General features: G+C 54.7%; 1 pseudogene; it reads right to left on the bottom strand.

Annotated features, from left to right (window-relative positions):
* Window positions 1–1,875: 1,875 nt before the first annotated feature.
* LOC115408474 (DNA (cytosine-5)-methyltransferase 3B-like) overlaps window positions 1,876–22,015 on the bottom strand; it is a 29,645-nt pseudogene continuing 9,505 nt past the window's right edge.

The following is a 22,015-nucleotide window of genomic DNA, read 5'->3' on the forward strand; positions in this document are numbered from 1 at the left end:
CTAGGTTAAAGCTCGGGTAGACCATGTTGTCCAAAAGCACTTTTAGTCATACTGAGTGAAACGCTCCCTGCCCCCTGGGAGAAGTCAATACATTATGTGGACGGAAAAAGGTGCGGAAAAAATCTGACCACTGTAGCGGCCACAGGAGTGTAAAACTCCGACCAATCGTCAGGTGCGGACCGCTCTTAAGGAACCAATCAAATCCCCTTCGCCGTTCTACCAGCCCCCTGCGCGTAAATTCAATGGCGTGCACTGGCCCTGGTTCAGAGCGCGTTGCCAAGCCGCTCTCGGCGCTCGCGACTCGCATGAAAAACAGAAGGAAGGGAGCGGCGCGCTGCGCTGCTATGCACGCTGTGTGCGGCAGTCAGAAAGGTTCATAACATTGGAGGCGATCACAAACTCCGTGGCGTGGCGCTTCCGCGTCCACTGCGTTCGCTCCCAACGGGAGCTCCTCCAATGGGGTGGGAGCTGGGCGGAGCCTTGGGAGATGCTACATTCGTGCTACATGCTAGTTTTCCAAGATTGCCGACCCTAGCTTTAAGTGTGTCTGCACCACAGGACTCAAAATGATGTAGTTCACGTGCCAGGCCTGGAGAGGGCGCTACAACTCTGTAACTCTGACAGAAATACTTGAGAGAAGAAGACACGGAGCTCGGAGCTGCATTAGCTTTGTTAAACCAAAGAACGTCTGTATCTTCTGCAGGACACCGGGGAAACTGGCTTAAAAACTGTGTTTGGTCCGTTTTCCTGTCCGGTCCGCTCTGTTAGGTGTGCGCCTTGAGACCGCGAGACAGCTTGTTCACTTGAAACGAGAAACATCGTCATGAGCTAATCTCGCGAGATCTCGTCACACCCCTGTTGATTACCATTAACATGCTCTATTGCTCAACCAGCACTGATGGATGTTTACTTAATTCACCCGCCTTAATACCTGAAAAGAAATCAAATTACTGAAGCCACCGGACACAGAGTGTGTAGAATCCCCAGTAATGTCACTGAATAACCACTTAAAGGTGCTGTAGGCAGGATTTTGCGAGTCAATGCTAATTTTTCTGTGTTTTCTTTGGATTAAATGTTAGAGTATCCATTGATAATCCTTTAGGAGTGTAGCATAATTGCACTACCGCGAGGGCGCAGCGTTTCCATCTGTCTCTGTTCTGAGCTGAAAAGGAATCTCCACAGCTCCAGGTATCTTTGACCAATCAGAAGAGCCCCTGAGGCTCTAACCGTGATTGGTCGATGGGCGTTCGTCGCACGTCTTGTGGGAGGGGCTGAAACTTGCGTAAAGGCGTGATGTCAGAGAAAACAGGACAGGATTGGCTGTGCTGGGATTCAAATGGCCATCTTAGATGGGTCAAATCGATGGCGGAGATGCCGAATCCTGCCTACAGCACCTTTAAATCAGATGAAACTGACCTGAAAAGCGAGTTGCTATAACAAATGATGACAATAGGAGACTGACGCCCACACCACCGTGAACTTAATTGGAGAGGTCAACGTCAGTCATCCCTTCAGTTTAAGATGAAACACAGATGATTGATTTCAGCATAAGAAGAAAGTATGCAGACTGAAACATCAGTGGAAGAACAATTAAAGCATTGGAAGTGGGCCCAGGATGGAACCTTGAGGAACTCCACATGTAATTTCTCTCCAGCTACCAGTATTTACCAGCAGACTCATTGAGTTTTTCTAGAGTTTTTGAATCCAGCTCAATACTGTGTGTGTGAGAGCTCCAGCCAGGGTTCCAGTCTTCATGGAGGTTCCATCGTGTCCAGCAGCTGCGTCCAAACCTGCCACCATCAAGCTGCTACAGGTCCACTCATTCAATCAGTTACATGTTCTAAAGAGAAAATTGAAAAAAGTCAGGAGCAGGAGGTGGTTTTCAGCACGCTGGCTGCTTTTTAATGAGAAAAACAATGAAACGGATACAATGAGGAGGAAACAACTGTAAAAAACCCACAAATAAATCAAAGTTCTCATCTAAAAACTCACAAGAAGGATAAAAATTACACATATTCTGCTGTTTCCACTTATTTTGGCACTTAAGTGTGACAACGTCAAAGGAAAAATATAAAAATAGAGAAAAAGTTATCGAATAAGAACGTCTGGAAAAAGACAGTGTAAATCTAAATAACGGCACATCTGGATTAATAAGCTCTAGAATAAACTCTAAGTTACACCTTTCTGTTAAAATCTAAATATAAAACGTATCAAAAGGGAAGGATTAGTCTTGTAAGCGCTTTACAGCAGTTTTACTGAAGCATGTAAACAATGAGTTTTTGGTTTTTAAAGATTCTTTTAACATCAAACTGAACAAGAACAACAAACGGCGCTGTTTAAAGAAAGAAAGAAACCTCTGAATGAGCCGGAAACGCAGAAAACACACAGCCCTGTAGGAAGGTCTGTGCACGATTCAGTGCACACATACACAACACTGAACACAGGAGGATGACACACACTCTGCGCTCCATGGAGGTAATGCCCGAGGAAGCTAACGGCGTTTCAACCTCTCCCACTTCTCTGGAGCCAATCAGAGCTGTGGGTCGTCTGAAAAGATCTGCAGTTTGGTCCGGAGTGGGAATCAGGATCGAACTCCGGATCGAACCCAAGAAGCTGAGTGTCGATCGAACAGTGATGCAGAAAAACCTGAGCGAAGGAAGGATTTCGTGTGAGGATGTTTAAACCGGAGGTGGAGCGTTTTAATGAAGCTCCAGGAAAAAAAGCCGTTTCAGAGCAGGTCACATCTGGAACATTGAAAAAAAAAAGTGTCACATTTTCTGATTTTCCATGAAATGATGCAGTTTTAAGTGTTTATCCTGTTTAATGACAAACTGGAGCTTTAAAAAAATACATTAAAATGGCAAATTACATTTTTTTACGCAGGATTTTTTATTTAAAGTTATTTCTGATTATAGCCGCACCAAATTTGAATTTTTGAAAGAAAACCTTCAGTTTTGCCTCATTCGAAATTGTTTTGTTGTAAAGTTTTGTTATCAAAATGATCATATTTATTCATTTCAAACATCATTAAATTTTAAAAAATGGTCAGTATTGATCATCTAGTAGTTTTCTTGCAGTAAAACCTGGAGAGCAGTGCACGATCTTGTGCTTTTGATGTTTTTTGTGTGTAAAATATGAAACAAATAAAAATGTGCTCATTTCTAAATTCAGAAAATCCAGTGTTTTCTTTTAGTTTTAGGCAAAAAAAAAAAAGATTTTTAAAAGAATTCTAAGCTAAAAAAAACAGCTTAGAGTAAACACTGTACGTGATTTTAAATGTTCATATCTGAAAAGCACCAACCAGCCTCATGGAGGTTTTCACAGCAGGTTTCTGGTTAAAACTAAATTGGGAACATGGTTGTATTTTCTGTATGAAGCTCCTGCCGGAGGACGCGAGCAGCGGTGCGTCCGTCCAGACAGCAGGGGGCTCCACCGGTCGAACGTTCAGGCTCTTTCAAGTATTCTGACATGTTAGTGGAGAATTACAACTTCTGTCACCTGATCTAAACAAAAACAACATCTTTAAAAGTGTTTTTTTTTAACTAAAAGCTAAATCTTTTGAAAGTTTCTAAATATAAAAATGCCTCCAGGCCTCAAGTTTTGACACTTTCCAGTGAAACGACGACGGGCTGAGTGTCGGAACAGGAAGCAGTGGAGCAGGATCTTTGGCTGAAGGGAGACGAACGACTCAAACTGACTTTTCCTTTCAAAACAGAGATTCTCAATCTGGAGGGTCTGCAGGCAGCCGGGGGGCCCGGGTCCCCAGGGGGGCCCCAACAGGCTGGAGGCCGCTGCAGCTTCAGCGGAGGGGGCGGAGGGAACAGCCGGGGGGGGGACAGAGGTGAAGAGAACAGAGGGGTGAAGGGAACAGCCAGATGTCACTGCAATTATGATCATGTAGCGGAAAGGGCAGCAGAATAACTGGTGGAGAATCGTGTGTGTGTGTGTGTGTGTGTGTGTGTGTGTGTGTGTGTGTGTGTGTGTGTGTGTGTGTGTGTGTGTGTGTGGGAGACTGGCAGGTTGACCCCTCTTCACCCCCCCCCCCCCAGTTTCACCCTCCCAGCCTTCCTGTCTCAAAGGTGAGCCTGCAAGTCGACACTGAGGGAAAAAAAAATAGAAAATATCTGAATCTGAATGAGACGAAGGTAAAGACCAGCTAGGACACACACCACACACACACACAACACACACACACACACACACACCACACACACAGGTCATTCTGCTGCTCTCAGATCCATGTTTTCTCATGAAGCTCTTGACAGTTAAATCGGGTTTTTGTGTCCTGAGTGCTTCAGTCAGGCGCCAGTGTGTGAACCGAGCAGCTGCTTTTGAAGCGAGACCTTCCAGCTGTAGACAGGAGACCCGGCGTCCCCGCCGTCCTCTCCTGGAGACCCGGCGTCCCCGCCGTCCTCTCCTGGAGGCCCAGCGTCCCCGCCGTCCTCTACTCGCAGGCGAAGTAGTCCTTTAGCGGCGCGAAGAGGTGTCGGATGACGGGGACGCTCCAGGACCGGCCCAGCAGCTTCTGCCGCGCGCCGCGGCCCATGTTGGACACGTCGGTGTAGTGGACGGGGAAGCCGAAGATCCTGAGGGGACGGAGACACGAGGACAGCTTCAGATGGAAATGTAGTGAAGAAGACACATCACACAGAGGAGACAGAGGAGGAAGATGCTCTACGCTGTCCTCCCAGCAGGGGGCCTCCCGCCCACCTCTCCAGCTCGGTGCACCACAGGATGTCCTCCTTGCCGTTCATGAGGACGGGGAAGTGCTGGTCCTTTCCCTGCTTGATGGAGTTGGAGCGGGTGGTGATGGTGCGGACCTTCCCGAACTGAGACACAGAGACACCGGTCAGCTCCGTCCCGGGGACAGACGGCTCGTCCCCGGGGGGTCGCTGACCTTTGCCACCCGGCCATGCTCCAGGCAGTCCGCAGCTCCAGCTTGTCCATCCCCGAGGCGCACAGCGGCCTGCGGGACAGCAGGGACAGAGTGAGACTCTGGAGAGGGACGGGGTGTTCCTAGAGGACGGGGTGGTCTTAGAGGGACAGGGTGGTCTTAGAGGGACGGGGCGTCCCCAGAGGGACGGGGAGGTCTTAAAGGGACGGGGCATCCCCAGAGGGACGGGGGTCTGAAAGGGGTGGGGCGTCCCCGGGGACGGGTCCTTGCCTGTTCATGCCGGCAGGTTCCCCCAGAAGTAGCGGGCTCGGTGGGCGCGGGAGACCTCGAGGGCGTCGATCATCACCGGGTTACACTGCAGGAGGACAACCAGAGACCGAGACGCTGAGTCCAGAGGACGAGACACCGACCGGCCGCCCCGGACTGGAGACGTCCCCCGGCGGCCCTCCGGACCGTCCCGGGTCCCGGACCCCACCTCCAGGTACCGCGAGATTGTCCCGCTTGTCGTTGACGCCCATGGCCACCACGTTCTCGAACATCCAGAAGAACGGCCGGTCCTCCCCGTCTTTGGGCTTGGCCTCGCTCAGCAGGCGGTAGAACTCGAAGAACAGCCGCCCGGTTCCTTCTGGACCCACAGAGAACCGGAACCGGAACCAGGTCCGAGGTCAGGACTCCAGGTCCAGAACGCTTCAGAGGATTCTGGTTCAACTGGAGCGACTTCAGCTCAGGTTCAGGAAAATGCACGCACACGCACGCACGCACGCACGCACACACGCACACACGCACACACGCACGCACACACGCACACACACACACACACACACACACACACGCACACACACCGTACAGGCCCTTCCTGGCCGGGTTGACGATGGACAGGTCGTTGCAGGGACTCCCCCCGATCACCAGGTCGAACGGCCCCCACTCCTGGATCTGAGGCAGAGCAGAGAACAGAGAACAGCGCCGCCTGCTGTCAGCCGGAGGAACCGGAACTGGAACCTCGTCCAGAGGGTCAACGCCACTTTAGAACAGAACTCTTTCAAAATAAAAGCACAAAAAACATATTCAGCACCTTTTTGTTTACACTGATTTTTGAGGTTAATTCTTAAGTTTAGGAACAGCTCCCCCTAGAACTGCCACCTTAACGTGGTGGGGGAGTTTGAGAGCCCACATGATCCCAGGAGCTATGTTGCCGGGGGGCTTTATGCCCCCTAGTAGGGTCTCCCATGGCAAACAGGTCCTGGGTGACGGGCCAGACTGAGAGTAGTTCAAAACCCCCTATGATAGAAAAAGAACAAAGGTCGTTACGTCGCCCGGTATGGCGCAGCCGGGGCCCCACCTGGAGCCAGGCCTGGGTTGGGGCTCGTAAGCGAGCGCCTGGTGGCCGGGTCTTTGCCCACGGGGCCCGGCCGGGCTCAGCCCGAACGGACGACGTGGGCCTGACCTCCGGTGGGCTCACCACCCCCCGAGGGAACCGTAGGGGCCGGGTGCAGTGTGGATTGGGTGGCAGCCGACGGCAGGGTGCCCGGCGGACCCGATCCCGACACAGAGGACTGGCTCTAGGGACATGGAATGTCACCTCGTTGGCGGGGAGGAGCCTGAGCTTGTGAGGGAGGTTGAGAGGTACCGGCTAGATATAGTCGGGCTCACCTCCACACATAGCCTGGGCTCTGGACCCAACCTCTCGAGAAGGGCTGGACTCTCCACTTTTCTGGCGTTGCCCGCGGTGAGAGGCGGCGGGCTGGTGTGGGTTTGCTTATAGCCCCACAGCTCAGCCGCCATGTGTTGGAGTTCACCCAGTGAACGAGAGGGTTGCTCCCTGCGCCTTCGGTCGGGGATAGGTGCCTCACTGTTGTTTCGGCTTATGGCCGAACAGCAGTGCAGAGTACCCGGCCTCTTGGAGTCCTGGGAGGGGTGCTGGACAGTGCCTCCGACTGGGGACTCCATTGTTCTACTGGGGGACTTAAACGCCCACGTGGGCAGCGACAGTGAGACCTGGAAGGGGTGATTTGGATCGCACGGCCTCCCCGATCTGAACCCGAGTGGTGTTCTGTTATTGGACTTCTGTGCTAGTCACAGTTTGTCCATAACGAACACCATGTTCGAGCACAGGGGTGTCCATAAGTGCACTTGGCACCAGGACACCCTAGGTCGGAGGTCGATGATCGACTTTGTTGTCGTGTCATCTGACCTCCGGCCGCGTGTTTTGACACTCGGGTGAAGAGAGGAGCAGAGCTGTCGACCGATCACCACCTGGTGGTGAGTTGGATTCGCTGGCGGAGGAGGAAACCGGACAGACTTGGCAGACCCAAACGTGTTGTGAGGGTCTGCTGGGAACGTCTGGCGGAACCCTCTGTCAGCATGGCTTTCAACTCCCACCTCCTGGAGAGCTTCTCTCATGTCCCGAGGGGGCTGGGGACATTGAGTCCGAGTGGACCATGTTCTCCACCTCCATTGTCGAAGCAGCTGCTCGGAGCTGTGGTCGTAAGGTCTCCGGTGCCTGTCGTGGCGGGCAACCCCCGAACCCGGTGGTGGAGACAGGAAGTAAGGGCTGCTGTCAAGCTGAAGAAGGAGTCCTATCGAGCCTTGCTGGCTCATGGGACTCCCGAAGCAGCTGACGGGTACCGGCAGGCCAAGCGAACTGCAGCCCGAGCAGTTGTGGAGGCAAAAACTCGGGTCTAGGAGGAGTTCGGGGAGGCCATGGAGGAGGACTATCGGTCGGCCTTGAAGAAATTCTGGCAAACCGTCCGGCGCCTCAGGAGGGGAAAGCAGGTCTCCGCCAACACTGTTACAGTGGAGGTGGGGAGCTGCTGACCTCAACTGGGGATATTGTTGGACGGTGGAAGGAATACTTCGAGGACCTCCTCAATCCCATCGCCACGTCTTCCGTGGAGGAAGCAGAGGCTGAGGTCTCAGAGGTGGACTCGTCCATCACCCAAGCTGAAGTCACTGAGGTGGTTGGCAAGCTCCTCGGTGGCAAGGCACCGGGGGTGGACGAGATTCGGCCTGAGTACCTTAAGTCTCTGGATGTGCAGGGACTGTCTTGGTTGACACGTCTCTGCAACATCGCGTGGCCAGTCGGGGACGGTGCCTCTGGATTGGCAGACCGGGGTGGTGGTCCCCCTGTTTAAAAGGGGGACCGGAGGGTGTGCTCCAACTATAGGGGGATTACACTCCTCAGCCTCCCCGGGAAAGTCTATTCCAGGGTACTGGAGAGGAGGATCGACCGATAGCCGAACCTCGGATCCAGGAGGAACAATGCGGTTTTCGTCCTGGTCGTGGAACAGTGGTACCAGCTCTATACCCTCCATAGGGTGCTCGAGGGTTCGTGGGAGTTTGCCCAACCAGTCCACATGTGTTTTGTGGATTTGGAGAAGGCATTCGACCGTGTCCCTCGTGGTGTCTTGTGGGGGGTGCTCCGGGAATACGGAGTCAGGGGCCCCTGTTAAGGGCCGTCCGGTCTTGTATGACCGGAGTAGGAGTCTGGTCCGCATTGCCGGCAGTAAGTCGGACACCTGTTCCCGGTGCATGTTGGACTCCGGCAGGGCTGCCCTTTGTCACCGGTTCTGTTCATAATCTTCATGGACAGAATTTCTAGGTGCAGCCAGGGCCGGAGGGGGTCCGGTTCGGGAACCACAGGATTTCATCTCTGCTTTTTGCAGATGATGTTGTCCTGTTGGCTTCATCGAACCCGGACCTACAGCATGCACTGGGGCGGTTCGCAGGCCGAGTGTGAAGCGGCAGGGATAGGATCAGCACCTCCAAATCCGAGGCCATGGTCCTCGACCGGAAGAAGGTGGCTTGCCCCCTCCAGGTCGGTGGAGAGACCCTAGCCCAAGTGGAGGAGTTCAAGTATCTTGGGGTCTTGTTCACGAGTGGGGGACGGATGGAGCGTGAGATTGACAGGCGGATCGGTGCAGCGGCTGCAGTGATGCGGTCGTTGTATCGGTCCGTCGTGGTGAAGAAGGAGCTGAGCCGAAAGGCGAAGCTCTCGATTACCGGTCAATCTACGTTCCCACCCTCACCTATGGTCATGAGCTTTGGGTCATGACCGAAAGGACAAGATCCCGGATACAAGCGGCCGAAATGAGCTTCCTCCGTAGGGTGGCTGGGCGCTCCCTTAGAGATAGGGTGAGGAGCTCAGTCACCAGGGAGGAGCTCGGAGTAGAGCCGCTACTCCTCCACATCGAGAGGAACCAGCCTGAGGTGGCTCGGACATCTGTTTAGGATGCCTCCTGGACGCCTCCCCAGGGAGGTGTTCCGGGCATGTCCCACTGGGAGGAGACCCCGGGGAAGACCCAGGACACGCTGGAGAGACTATGTCTCTCGGCTGGCCTGGGACGCCTTGGGATCCTCCCAGAGGAGCTGGAGGAAGTGTCTGGGGACAGGGAAGTCTGGGCATCCCTGCTGAGACTGCTGCCCCTGCGACCCGGCCCGGATAAGCGGTAGAAAATGGATGGATGGATGGATGGATAGGAACAGTGTGCTAAATGTGTGTGTGTGTGTGTGTGTGTGTGTGCGTGTGTGTGATCTGCACGTTCATGAGCGTTTCCACGGCCAGACCCCGGTCGGGTCAGAAGAGTCGGACACTCGGGGTTCTTACGTTCTTCTTGGAGATGTTCCGCACGTCGTGGACGTACTGGATCTTTCTTCATGTCTGACCACGCCCACTGAGATGGAGTCCTCACACACCTCCGACGCGATGTACTGGTCCACCTTAAAGCCCAGATCCCGCAGGACCAGGTAGCCTGGGAGCAACGCAGAACCGGGTCACACAAGGCAGAACCGGGTCACACAACGCAGAACCGGGTCACAACACAGAACCGGGTCACACAGTGCAGAACCGGGTCACACAGTGCAGAACCGGGTCACACAGTGCAGAACCGGGTCACACAACGCAGACCGGGTCACACAGTGCAGAACAGGGTCACACAACGCAGAACCGGGTCACACAACACAGAACCGGGTCACACAGTGCAGAACCGGGGTTCTGTCCCAGTGGGGCGGGCGAACCCTTCAGGGTGACTCTGGTTCAGTGCTTAAATCACCACGGTAACGTCTGCTGAACCACTAACCTGCTCAGTGGCCTCAACCTGGTCATTGTTCTCCCGTTTCCATGGAGACGGAGCGTTTTCCCGTTTCCATGGAGACGGAGCGTTCTCCCGTTTCCATGGAGACGGAGCATTTTTCACGTTTCCATGGAGACAGTGTGAGGCAGGATTGTTGACAAGGCAGTCCTGGTGACGGTTCAGGCTGTGAGTCTCCATCGCCGCTCACTACAGACTCCACGCTGCCGTGCACGCCACGCCGCCGTGCACGCTGCCCCGCCGTGCACGCCACGCCGCCGTGCACCACCACTCCCAGAGGACCCAGAACCTTCCTGCCCTCGCTGCCCTCAGTGCTTCAAGCAGAGGACAGTCTCTGGCCCCTCAGGTCGCGCTCACCGGTGGCGATGCCGTCAAACAGGGAGAGGACTCTGATTGGCCGCCGTGCTCCGCAGGGGACCGCTGGGTAAATCTTTGGCTTCTCCTGCAGGAACGTAGCAGAGACGCGGCGGTGAGACGGCGTCCCCCCGGGGCCCCCGGCGGCCGCTCGGCGGGAAACTCACAAACTCCTGCCGTTGTCGTTGGCGAAGAACTCCTGCAGCTTGAGGCTCCAGTCGTGGCGCCGCTTCAGGACGCCGTACGGGCAGCAGCGGCTGGCACATGTAGCAGCGCCACGGGTCCAGGTGGCGGGCGCTGTCCGACGCCCCCGGGTCCACCAGGATGTCCAGGCAGTCCACGCAGAAGCACTGCAGGGGGCGGGGCCGGGGGCGGGGTTTCATACTGACGGACAGGCTGCGTGTGTGTGCGTGTGTGTGTTGAGTGTGTGTTGTGTGACCTGCAGCAGTTGGCGTTGCCGCAGAGCAGAACCTCTCGACCTCCGCAGCAGACAGTGCAGTAGGACTGATAACCGTCGTCATCGTACATGTAGGACATCTCCAGGTAAATGTCCTGACACACACACACACACACACACACACACACACACACACACACACACACACACACACACACACACAATGAGAAACCCAGCAAAGATGACTCCAGAAATAATCAATAAAGCATCTCATCTGTCAGTTATGATCATGATCAATGATCAGTGGAGGAGGAGTGTTTCAGGAGTGTTTCAGGAGGGAGTGTTTCAGGAGGAGGAGTGTTTCAGGAGTGCTTCAGGAGGAGGGGTTTCAGGAGGAGGAGTGTTTCAGGAGTGCTTCAGGAGGAGTGTTTCAGGAGGAGGAGTGTTTCAGGAGTGTTTCAGGAGGAGGAGTGTTTCAGGAGTGTTTCAGGAGGAGGAGTGTTTCAGGAGTGTTTCAGGAGGAGTGTTTCAGGAGGAGTGCTTCAGGAGTGCCTCAGGCCTCTGGCGGTGAGACGTCTCTTCTCTCTTTACCTTACATGTTGGCACAAGCCTCCTTCAAAGAGCGGGGTGAAGGTTGCTGCTCTCATCTTTCCACAGGAGAGGCAGAAATCCTGAGCACACACACACACACACACACACACACACACACACACACACACACACACCACACACACACACACACACACACACACACACACACACACACACAGGGACGAGAGGTTCAGAGGGTTTAGACGGTGACTCAGCCACCCGCTGTCCACTGATGGGTGCTGTAATGTCACCCCCCCGCCAGCAGGCGGAGCGGGGAGGCGGTGGAGGACGTGGCTCACAGGTTTTACCTTCTATACTTCTTTTGTTCGTCAGGACTCATTCACCATTTGTTCTGCAGGAAACAGAGGAACCAAGAACAGCGTTACTGAGAAGACCAGTCCGGTCCGACCGGGTCAGGTGACTCCGGTCCGACCCGGGTCAGGTGACTCCGGTCCGACCCGGGTCAGGCGAGCCCGGTCCGTCCCGGTCAGGCGAGCCCGGTCCGTCCCGGGTCAGGTGATCTGGACCCTCCAGACCTTCACACCCTGCTCACGTCCCTGTTTCACTAATGCTGTAGTGTCCAGGTTGGACTACTAGAGGGCGAAGCCACGAGCTCAGCCGTGGCGCTCACAGCGTTTCCACGGAGACGGGGTCGGGGCCGGGTACCTCTGCTGTAGGACTCCTGGACCCGCCCTGCTCTTGCTCGGCCCGGTCCGGGGCTTCTTGGGGCTGGGGAAGTAGTCCGGCAGCAGGACGTCCAGGACCCGGTGGTCCAGCGGGTTACTGTCTGCAGGGGGAGGGGGACAGGGACAGGTCAGGCGGCTGGAGGCTAGGGGCGGGGCTCCTGATGACCCGGGGTCACTCACCGGGTGGTGTGCGTCGGTTTGAGTCCCTCCTCTCCTTTGGGCTGGAAGCCGCCGTTGGCCCAGTCCAGCATGGGCTTGACCTGGTCCTCCGGCTGGTCCGACTCACAGGGGGGGAAGGTCTGCTCCGCCCGGGAGCTGGCCATCTGGGGGGGGTGGGGGGGGGGTTAAGGCTGACTCTACTGGCTGTGCAGAATTCTGAGGGGCAGATGAGTCTTTCGGACCACATGGTCCTCTGTGATGCTGTCCTGCTCCAGACCTGCGACCAGTGAAGCACACCAGCTGACGGTCGTCTCTGTGACCAGGAGGGGCGTGGCCTCACGACATCAACACCCCATAGCAGGTGTTGCAGAAATATTAGGCAACTTCCTTTCCTGAAAAACCACCACTGAACAAGACAACACAGGACAGAACGTCCAGGACCGGGCCCAGGAACAGCAGCAGACTGCTGTTTCTCAGGTTTTCTGGACTGATGGAGGGAGAGTCCTGATGCCAGACGGATGGACCGAGAGCTCCACTCCGACTCAGACCCAGCAGGGTGGAGGCGGGTCCTGGTCTGGGTCCTGGTATGGGTCCTGGTCTGGGTCCTGGTCTGGGCTGGGATCATCACAGAGGAGTTTGTGGGACCTTTTCGGGTGGAGGATGGAGTCCAGCTCAGCTGTTAAAGGTGGCTGTTTTGCTCACTGCTTTGTTTTTGAATGACAGAAATGTAGATTTGTAATGTTTGAGTGGTTGTCTTGGTTTCCCTGGTGAAAGTAGATCAGTGAAATGGGGATATATTTGTTTTTTGTTAAGTTGCCTGATAGTTCTGCACAGTGAGTCCCCTGCTCACAGGTATCCTCCTGCTGAAACTGAAAAGCCTCGCTCCAACTTCCACAAACATTCAGCTTTGACATTTATGAGTCTGTTGTGTTCCTTGAGAACAGAGCTGTTGTAAAATAACAAAATGAATCCTCAAAAATACAACTTGCCTAATCGGGATGGGACGGGAGCTCGTGTCACGAGATCTCGCGAAATCGAAATGCGCGAGATTTCTCGTCCATGCGTTTGACCGATATTGAGTACGTTTACATGCAGGCAGTGACCCTTCTTTACCGGAATATTGACGGAGTAACACATTACACGGCGCACAGCCATATAGACACGTGTAAAACCCCGAATATGCTCATATTAATATTTTAAAGTGGACCTATTATGCTATTTTCAGTCACGTTCATATAGGTCACGGACACCTAAAAACATAGTATATACGTTTGTTTGCCCCAAATTCGTCCTCTGTTCGTGAGTTTGAGGGTCTAAAAGTGGCTCTGAGGAGCCTTCTTCAGAACAGCCTGTTTTTGACAGCCTATTTTCCGTGATGAACGTGAACGCATCTGGCCACGCCCACCTCGTAAATTTACTGTCGTTAAGAAAGCCCCTTACAGGAAGTTACACCGGAAGTTTCAAAATAAAACACAATGCACGACCTCACGGACGTAAACTTTTTCCTATATTTGTTATTCCGCCGCCTCGGGAGGAGAGAATCAGCTGAACAGGGTCCAGACAGCAGAAAAATTACTGTTTTTTATGTAGGATGAAAAATACAAAAGGAACTATTGGATAAAGAAAAGCTCTCATTTGAGATCAAAACATAAACCATGTACTCATCCTTGCTGGAAGTCTATAAATCACAGATCAATGTGGCTGGACGAGCAGAGCGACCTGACAGGAGCGAAATGAGGTGTTTTTATTTTATTTTCTGTTTATATCATGTGTTGGTGTGACATCGAGAGCAGAGAGCCTCTCAGAGGAGCAGCCCTCTTCACTGGACGGCGCTGCCGGTGTGTGTTGACTTTGCGCCCGGCGTGCAGTGCGCCTCCGCTGGGCTCCGGAGCTCCGCAGCGTCCTGGCGAGGAGAGGAGCGTCCCGGCGAGGAGAGGAGCGGCCAGCGGCCCCGCGAGCCGTGCGTCTCCGCCGGCTTCGGGACCAGCTTCCGTGGAGCAGCTCCGGGCCGTTTACCCAATCGGCCCCAACTCGGCCCTGGAAGTCAGACGCCCGGGCGCCGTCACAGCCGCGGCCGACTCAAAGAGCCTCTCTGCTGGGGAGAGGAGCTCCGCTACGTTCCCATCCCAGCTAATTGTGGCTAAGTTAGCAAAAACTGTCAGCTGGTCAGCGACCCACCTGGAGACGGAGGAGGAGCTGACTTTATGAAAACACTGGAGATGGATGAGAAATACAGCCGAAATGAGCGACCTGTCCAGGACCGGGGCCGGCCAAGGCTGGATCCTCTTCCGGGGGGGGGGGGGGGGGGGGGGGGGGGGGGGGGTGTTCTCTTCATGACGTCAGAAAGAGGAAGATTTCAGAACCGCGTGTTTGAGTGTATATTTTCTTAAAAGTGGAGCCACCATTGAGTGAGGCGACTGAATGTTTCACTCCTGGGGGGGTCATACAGAGGCTCTGGGAGGCAATATGACTGTAAAGACTCCTTTTTTAAAGTGAATTTTGGCATAATATGACTCCTTTAAAACCCCTCGAAAGGGACATGAAATACTGCTCTGCCAGGTTTTATCCGCAAGGAATCTTGGTCTGTTGAGTCCAGGAACTACTTGTGATCCAGGTTAAAGCTCGGGTAGACGATGTTGTCCAAAAGCTCTTCTTGTCATCCTGAGTGAAACGCTCCCTCCCCCCTGGGAGAAGTCAGTACATTATGTGGACGGAAAAAGGTGCGGAAAAAAATCGACCACTGTAGCGTCCACAGGAGTGTAAAACTCCGACCAATCGTCAGGCGCGGACCGCTCTTCAGGAACCAATCAAATCCCTTCGCCGTTCTACCAGCCCCCTGTGCGTTCATTTCAGTGGCGTGCGCTGGCCCTGATTCAGAGCGCGTTGCCAAGGTGCTCTCGCCGCTCGCGGCTCGCGTGAAAAATTGAACGAAGCGGAGCGGCGCGCTGCGCTGCTATGCGCGTTGTGTGCGGCAGTCAGAAAGGTTCATAACATTGGAGGCGATCACAAACTCCGCGCGCACGCAGCACTTCCGTGTCCAGTGCGTTCGCTCCCCAACGGGCGCTCCTCCAATGGGGTTGGAGCTGGGCGGAGCCTTGGGGAGATGCTATATTCGTGCTACATGCTAGTTTTCCAAGATCGTCGACCCGAGCTTTAATTTCTGCGACGTACATAAAATGTGCAGAAACAATCGTTCAGTTCTTCTCTTTTACTGAAAAAATGCTGCATCGCATCATTGGACATATCACCACGTCTTGCTGCTCACACTCTTTTTCTAACAACGTGCAGAGAGAGCCTGCTGCGCCCTTCTTCTTCTGTGGTGTCTGTGTAAAATAAGGTTGAACATGGGAGAAAGTGTAACGATTAGCATCTCAAAATAGATGTTTTAATTCGTGCAGATCCATATTTTAATCCTCTGAATTTCAGTAATTTCCTTTAGCTGACAAGTCTCTTGGATCCGTTGCTGTGGCCTCGCTGTGCTCTCTGCTGATTGGCTTCAGAAAATTAACCTTATTGGCTGTGTTTTTCAGAGGGCGGAGCTCATTAACATCTTATAAAACGCCGTAAAAAACACGCGTTTTGCTGGTTTAAAACGCACGTTTTTTACGGCGTTTTATTTTAAAACGGGTGTTTTTTACGGCGTTCTACAGCCTTTGGTAAGAGCGGCGTAAAATACGCCCGTTTGATTTGTCTAAACGCGCGTTTTTTACGGCGCTATATTTAAAAACAGGCGTTTTTTACGGCGTCTTAAGGATCAGACGCGTTGGATTAGTGGCGAATTGTGACTCCTTTGGCTTTCCATAGTAGTGCGGCGTGGTGTCATTTGTCGCGCGAATGCAGTGGCATTAAACGCGTCCGGTGACCCCCCCCCCCCCCGCTCTCCAGTCCGCGGATGGACGCGCGCCGGAGACGCCTTGGCCCGCGATTGAAGTGCCCCCCCAAAAAAGTGGCCCGCTGCCAAATGTAATTGCCGACCCCTGCCCTAGACCATGTAGACCAGGGATGGGCAACTGGCGGCCCGTGGGCCGCATACGGCCCACACCCTCTGTACAGCCCCCCACCTTAATTTTTGAAAAGAAAAAATGCGTTGTGTGTCTTTTGAGCCACACGTTTTTTGTGAGTCTCGGACTGTTTTGAGAGTCTGGGACTGTTGGCGTCGTCTCACTTCATCTTCACCTCCATGTGAAACGGAAAACTTGCTCTGACGAACATCACAGAAAACTTTGGTGCAGTCGCCCTGCACTCCAGCCTGACCCACGAGGAGGAAATGGTGTCCCACTCTTTGCTGCATTTTCTTTTCTTTTTTTATTTTTTTTTACGAGTCGTGTCTTTATCTGTTTCCTCCATGTCTGCTGCTGCAGCCGGAGCCACGCTGTTGTTGTTTGTGGCAGGGTGGGTCAGGCAGCGGGGCGGGGTCGGGCAGTGGGCGGGTCGGGCATCAGGCGGGTCAGGCAGCGGGGCGGGGTCGGGCAGCGGGCGGGTCAGGCAGAAGGGCGGGGTCGAGCAGCGGGGCGGGGTCGGGCAGTGGGCGGGTCAGGCAGAAGGGCGGGGTCGGGCAGCGGGGCGGGGTCGGGCAGCGGGGCGGGGTCGGGCAGTGGGCGGGGTCGGGCAGTGGGCGGGGTCGGGCAGTGGGCGGGTCAGGCAGAAGGGCGGGGTCGGGCAGCGGGGCGGGGTCGGGCAGCGGGGCGGGGTCGGGCAGCGGGGCGGGGTCGGGCAGTGGGCGGGGTCGGGCAGTGGGCGGGGTCGGGCAGTGGGCGGGGTCGGGCAGTGGGGCGAAAGCTTCAGTGAGACTGCATTTAAAAAAAAATCAAGTGCCGCTGTCAATGTGGGACATTATCTCAATTTGTGGGACGCGTGAATGTAAAATGCAGGACATCTGGTCACCCTAGTGTGTGTGTGTGTGTGTGTGTGTGTTTGAGAGCCTCAGGCTTCGCTGTGGCGCTGTGTGTGGACCGAGGTCGCAGGCCCGCTCTGTCGCTCACCGGCCACTAGGTGGCGTCGACCGGCGGCTTCCCGTCAACAGCAGCACTTCTGTACAGCGGAGCGTCGACACACTGAACACTGGACGCCTTCCAGACCGCCAACTGCAGCAGTCTGGCTTTAGCATGTAGCATGTAGCATGACTGCTGGAGTCCACTAGCAAGACAACCGAGACCCAGGATCTGAAGAGGACCAGAGTTCACCTGCTAGATCTGGATCAGAGTTCAGGAGAACTTTGATACAAGAACCAGAGGAAGAGGACTAACAGGAAGTCCCTGAAGAGGACTCTGGTCTAGTGGTTCGTCATAACTCGACAGGAAGCAGTCCTGCTCTGTGTCTCGGGTCTAATTGGACCTGGAATCCTCAAACTGGTGGACGCTCAGATCTTGTGAAGGTCTTCTGACCCGGCCTAGCGGAGAAGTCGTCCTCACCTCCAGAGCCTGGAAGACGGCCCTGCGGTACGACGCCAGCTTGGTGTAGGATGCCTGGCTGAAGAACTTGGGGAAGGCGGCGATGGAGTCCAGCTTGTCTGCCGAGACCTGCGGAGGACAAGCGTGAGGACGGGCCGGGCGGGGCGGCGGGGACGCCGCGTCCCCCGCGTCCTCGCCTCACCTCGGAGAACTTCCCGTCCCCGAACCACTGCAGCCAGCGCATGCCGGGGTTGGCCGGCCGCTTGCCGGTGGCGCGCCACGTCACCACGATGCCGGGCCACCAGGAGAAGCCCTTGATCTTCCCCCAGACCAGCTCGCCCAGCCCGAAGCCCTTACTGTCCTGCAGGACGGGACAGAGCGTCAAGACAGCTGCACCGGCTCGTCCAACGCAGACAAACCACCGCGGCTCCCAGAATACAAAACACATCTCTCACTCACACACACACACACACACACACACACACACACACACACACACACACACACACACACACACACACACTCGCTGCTGTGCAGAGTGATGGGACACCGTGACCTGAATACCACTGATGCAGAGCAAACAACCAGTCTGTTTATGAGTGTGAGGACACCTGGACTGGGGGGGGGGGGGGGGGGGGGGGGCGCTCTGTCAGATCCCTTCTCACGCCTTCCACACTGTGACCCTCTCCAGGTCTCTGGAGTTTTTCCTGATTCAGTGAAGGCATCGCGGTCTCTGAAGGCATCGCGGGGCCCTGAAGGCATCGCGGGCCCTGAAGGCATCGCGGGGCCCTGAAGGCATCGCGGGCCCTGAAGGCATCGCGGGGCCCTGAAGGCATCGCGGGCCCTGAAGGCATCGCGGGGCCCTGAAGGCATCGCGGGGCCCTGAAGGCATCGTGAACCCTGAAGGCATCGCGGGGCCCTGAAGGCATCGCGGGCCCTGAAGGCATCGCGGGGCCCTGAAGGCATCGCGGTAGCCTCATGAACCAGCCCCGCCCACTCCGCATCCACGTTTGGACTGTGGAGCTGGGAGGGTCTGGGGACGAGCTAACAGAAAGAGAATGGCACTCGGCTGTAAAACGGCCGAGCCAATCAGAACCATCACTGCGCGTAGCGGAGATTACGGAGATAAACTTTAACCATCGTCTGAAAGCTGCAGTAAGTGAAGTTAGAGCCGAAATACCAAGAATTACAACAATCAGCAGAGCAAGAGTCTGGCCTGGAGAGGGTCTGACAGGAAAAGACGGTTTCGCGTGTTGTTGCGTGTCAAGAAGCTAGAGCTAAAGCTAACCCTGAGAGAAGCTAGAGCTAAAGAGCTAAAGCTAACCCTGAGAGAAGCTAGAGCTAAAGAGCTAAAGCTAACCCTGAGAGAAGCTAGAGCTAAAGAGCTAAAGCTAACCCTGAGAGAAGCTAGAGCTAAAGAGCTAAAGCTAACCCTGAGAGAAGCTAGAGCTAAAGAGCTAAAGCTAACCCTGAGAGAAGCCAGAGCTAAAGAGCTAAAGCTAACCCTGAGAGAAGGTAACGCATTTTGATGACGTCTTTGTTTGGAAGCGCTGATTGGCTGAGTGTGCTGTCAGTCAGAGGAGTAACCCCAGACCCCCCCAGCTCCACAATCCAAGTGTGGGTGTGGAGCGGGCGGGGCTGGTTTACGAGGAGCATCGCGGTCCCTGAAGGCATCGCGGTCCCTGAAGGCCTCGTGTCCCCCGTGTCCCTCTGATCCGTCTCACTCACGTTGTACTCGGGCTGGGTCTCGGAGCTGGACGCCGTGCCGGAGCTCTGTGCCGAATCTTTGGAGTCCTGCTCCATCAGGTCCAGCCGAGGAGCCTCCGGGACGCCGGCGGACGCCGCCGCCCCCCGCTGGGCAAAAGAAGACTGCAAGCACAGGAAGAGGCAGGACGGTGAAGGACAGAGATCCACCCAAACCAGCCTGCCATGGAGACGAAAACCTGCTCAAAACCAGTCCATAACCAGACCAAACTAGACCATAACCAGACCAAACCAGTCCATAACCAGACCAAACTAGTCCATAACCAGACCAAACTAGACCATAACCAGACCAAACCAGTCCATAACCAGACCAAACTAGTCCATAACCAGACCAAACCAGTCCATAACCAGACCAAACTAGACCATAACCAGACTAAACCAGTCCATAACCAGACCAAACTAGTCCATAACCAGACCAAACTAGACCATAACCAGACCAAACTAGTCCATAACCAGACCAAACTAGACCATAACCAGATCAAACTAGACCATAACCAGACTAAACTAGACCATAACCAGACCAAACCAGTCCATAACCAGACCAAACTAGTCCATAACCAGACCAAACTCGTCTCAGACTAAACCAGTCTTATTCTTAGACTAACCAAATCTAGTCTGAAAATAACTCTCTGGTTTGAAACGATTGTAAAACCACAACTAGTCAGGAATGAACCCAAAACCAGCCTGAGACAGATCCAGACCCCAAACCCAAACCAGTCCACCGCTAACCTGAAACTGCAGGAGGTAAACCAGAACCAAAACCAATCTGGAACTAGTCCAGACTACTGAAAAACTAATCCACAACTAGTCAGGAATGAGTCCACAACCAGCCGGAGACTGGTCCAAAACCAGATCCAGCACTGGTCTGAAGGTAGGCTGGAACCAACCGGATCTCTTCTAGACCAGTCTGGTCCTGACCTGATCCCAGACTGGATTCAGTCTTCAGTGTGTGTGTGTGTGTGTGTGTGTGTGTGTGTGTGTGTGTGTGTGTGTGTGTACCAGTAACACGCCGGCCTCCTGCTTCCTGCTGGCTCTGCGGGTCTTGTTGTGTCCGGCTGTCAGTCCGGCCTGGAAGATGGTCCTGGGTCTGGGTCTCTCCCTCAGGGCCAGCTGGGACGTCCCTGAGGACTTCTCCTGGACACACACATACACACACACACGCGCGCGCTGAGTCCGGTCCGGCTGCAGGGCCGCCGCCCGGCTGCAGGCCTCACCTGGCTGCAGGAGGTCCAGCTGTGGTCCGGGTCCTCGCTCTGGTCCTGGTCCTGCCGTCTCTTCCTGCTGGATCTGGACCGGCGGGTCCCCTCTGTGGAACCGGAGCCCAGCTCGGCCCCCCCGGGGCCCGGGGCCTCCCCTGGCTTGGGGCTGGGGGGCGACGGCGGCTCGGCGGCCGTCAGCGGGCTGCTGCCATTGGCCAGCTCCACGCCGCTGTCGCTCTCCGACTGGCCCTCGGCCGGGGGCGTGTCTCCGTCCAGCGGCGCCTGGACCCAAAAACAGGAAGTGACGTCGTGTCAATATCTGGCTGGACACTAGAGCGGGTGTCCAACGTCTGGCCCATGGACCAAAACCGGCACGCATAAGGCTGCACTGCGGCGAACCGGCGAGCGAACGGCGAGAGCGCCACAGGAACGCGGTTCCTGGAATCCGGACCCTTCACTGTGTGACGCTTCAAGAAATCCACTTCCTGTCGACATTCAGGAGAAACTGTTGAGTTTCTGTGAGAATTTCCACATTTTCACCAACAGAAGTTCACATTTAAAGGTCATTCCGGCAAAATGTTACCAGTCCAGAACCTCCGATCCTCCACAGGCCTCACCAAATCCCACGGTCCCTGAACGCACCACACGGTCTCAATCAACGCAGGCCAGACGCTCGCCTGCCTCTCCGGACCAGAGAACACACACACTAACCCTAACCCTGACCCTGACTTCTTCAACTGGACAAAACCTAGAAAATACAAAGAAGTTTCAAATGCCGCCTCCAGCTGCGCTGGCCTGGTCCTGACGGCCCGGGGCTCCAGGAAATCTGATCTGGGAGAGATGTGGCTTTAAGGGCTGCGTAGGTCCTGAAGGCTGCAGAGCAGCTGGACCCTGATGTGACCTCTGACCCAGAGAGGGTGCTGGACCCGCCCAGAACACCAGACATCAGGACAACACGCTGATCTGGACCCGGTTCTGCAGCCTTCAGGACCAGAAGAACCGTTTCAGCGACGTTTCTAGTCCAGCTGTTCTGGAGCCAGAGAGACCATTTAACCTGTAAACCAGGAGGAGCAGCTCAGGAGGCTTCAGACAGAAACCAGGTCTGATGAAGCATCCTGAAGCTTTTACAGCTCAGAACACAGAACTTTTTATTACACTGACCCGGTTTTTGTTCCTGATTTTAACAGTTTTGTTCTTTTCAAGCTTGTTTTGACATTTCATCCATTTTACCTCTTTTTAAACAGTTTTCTCAGCTTTTTTCTGCCATATTTAACTTTCTTATGTTACAAATCAGAAACATTTCAGGTTTTTTAAGCTGTTCTGTCATTTTTTTTTGTCATTTCTTGTGGGTTTTTCTATTTTTCCCAGTTTTCCTTGAACCTTTTTGAATCCCGTTTGAACCCAGAGTGACGAATCACAGAATAATATAAAATAAGTTAAAGGTCTGTTCAGGTATCAGTGGTGAAGCTTCATGGAGCCGCTGCAGAGGGACTG

This window comes from Salarias fasciatus, chromosome 20, assembly GCF_902148845.1.
Source record: "Salarias fasciatus chromosome 20, fSalaFa1.1, whole genome shotgun sequence".
NCBI classification, from domain to species: domain Eukaryota; kingdom Metazoa; phylum Chordata; class Actinopteri; order Blenniiformes; family Blenniidae; genus Salarias; species Salarias fasciatus.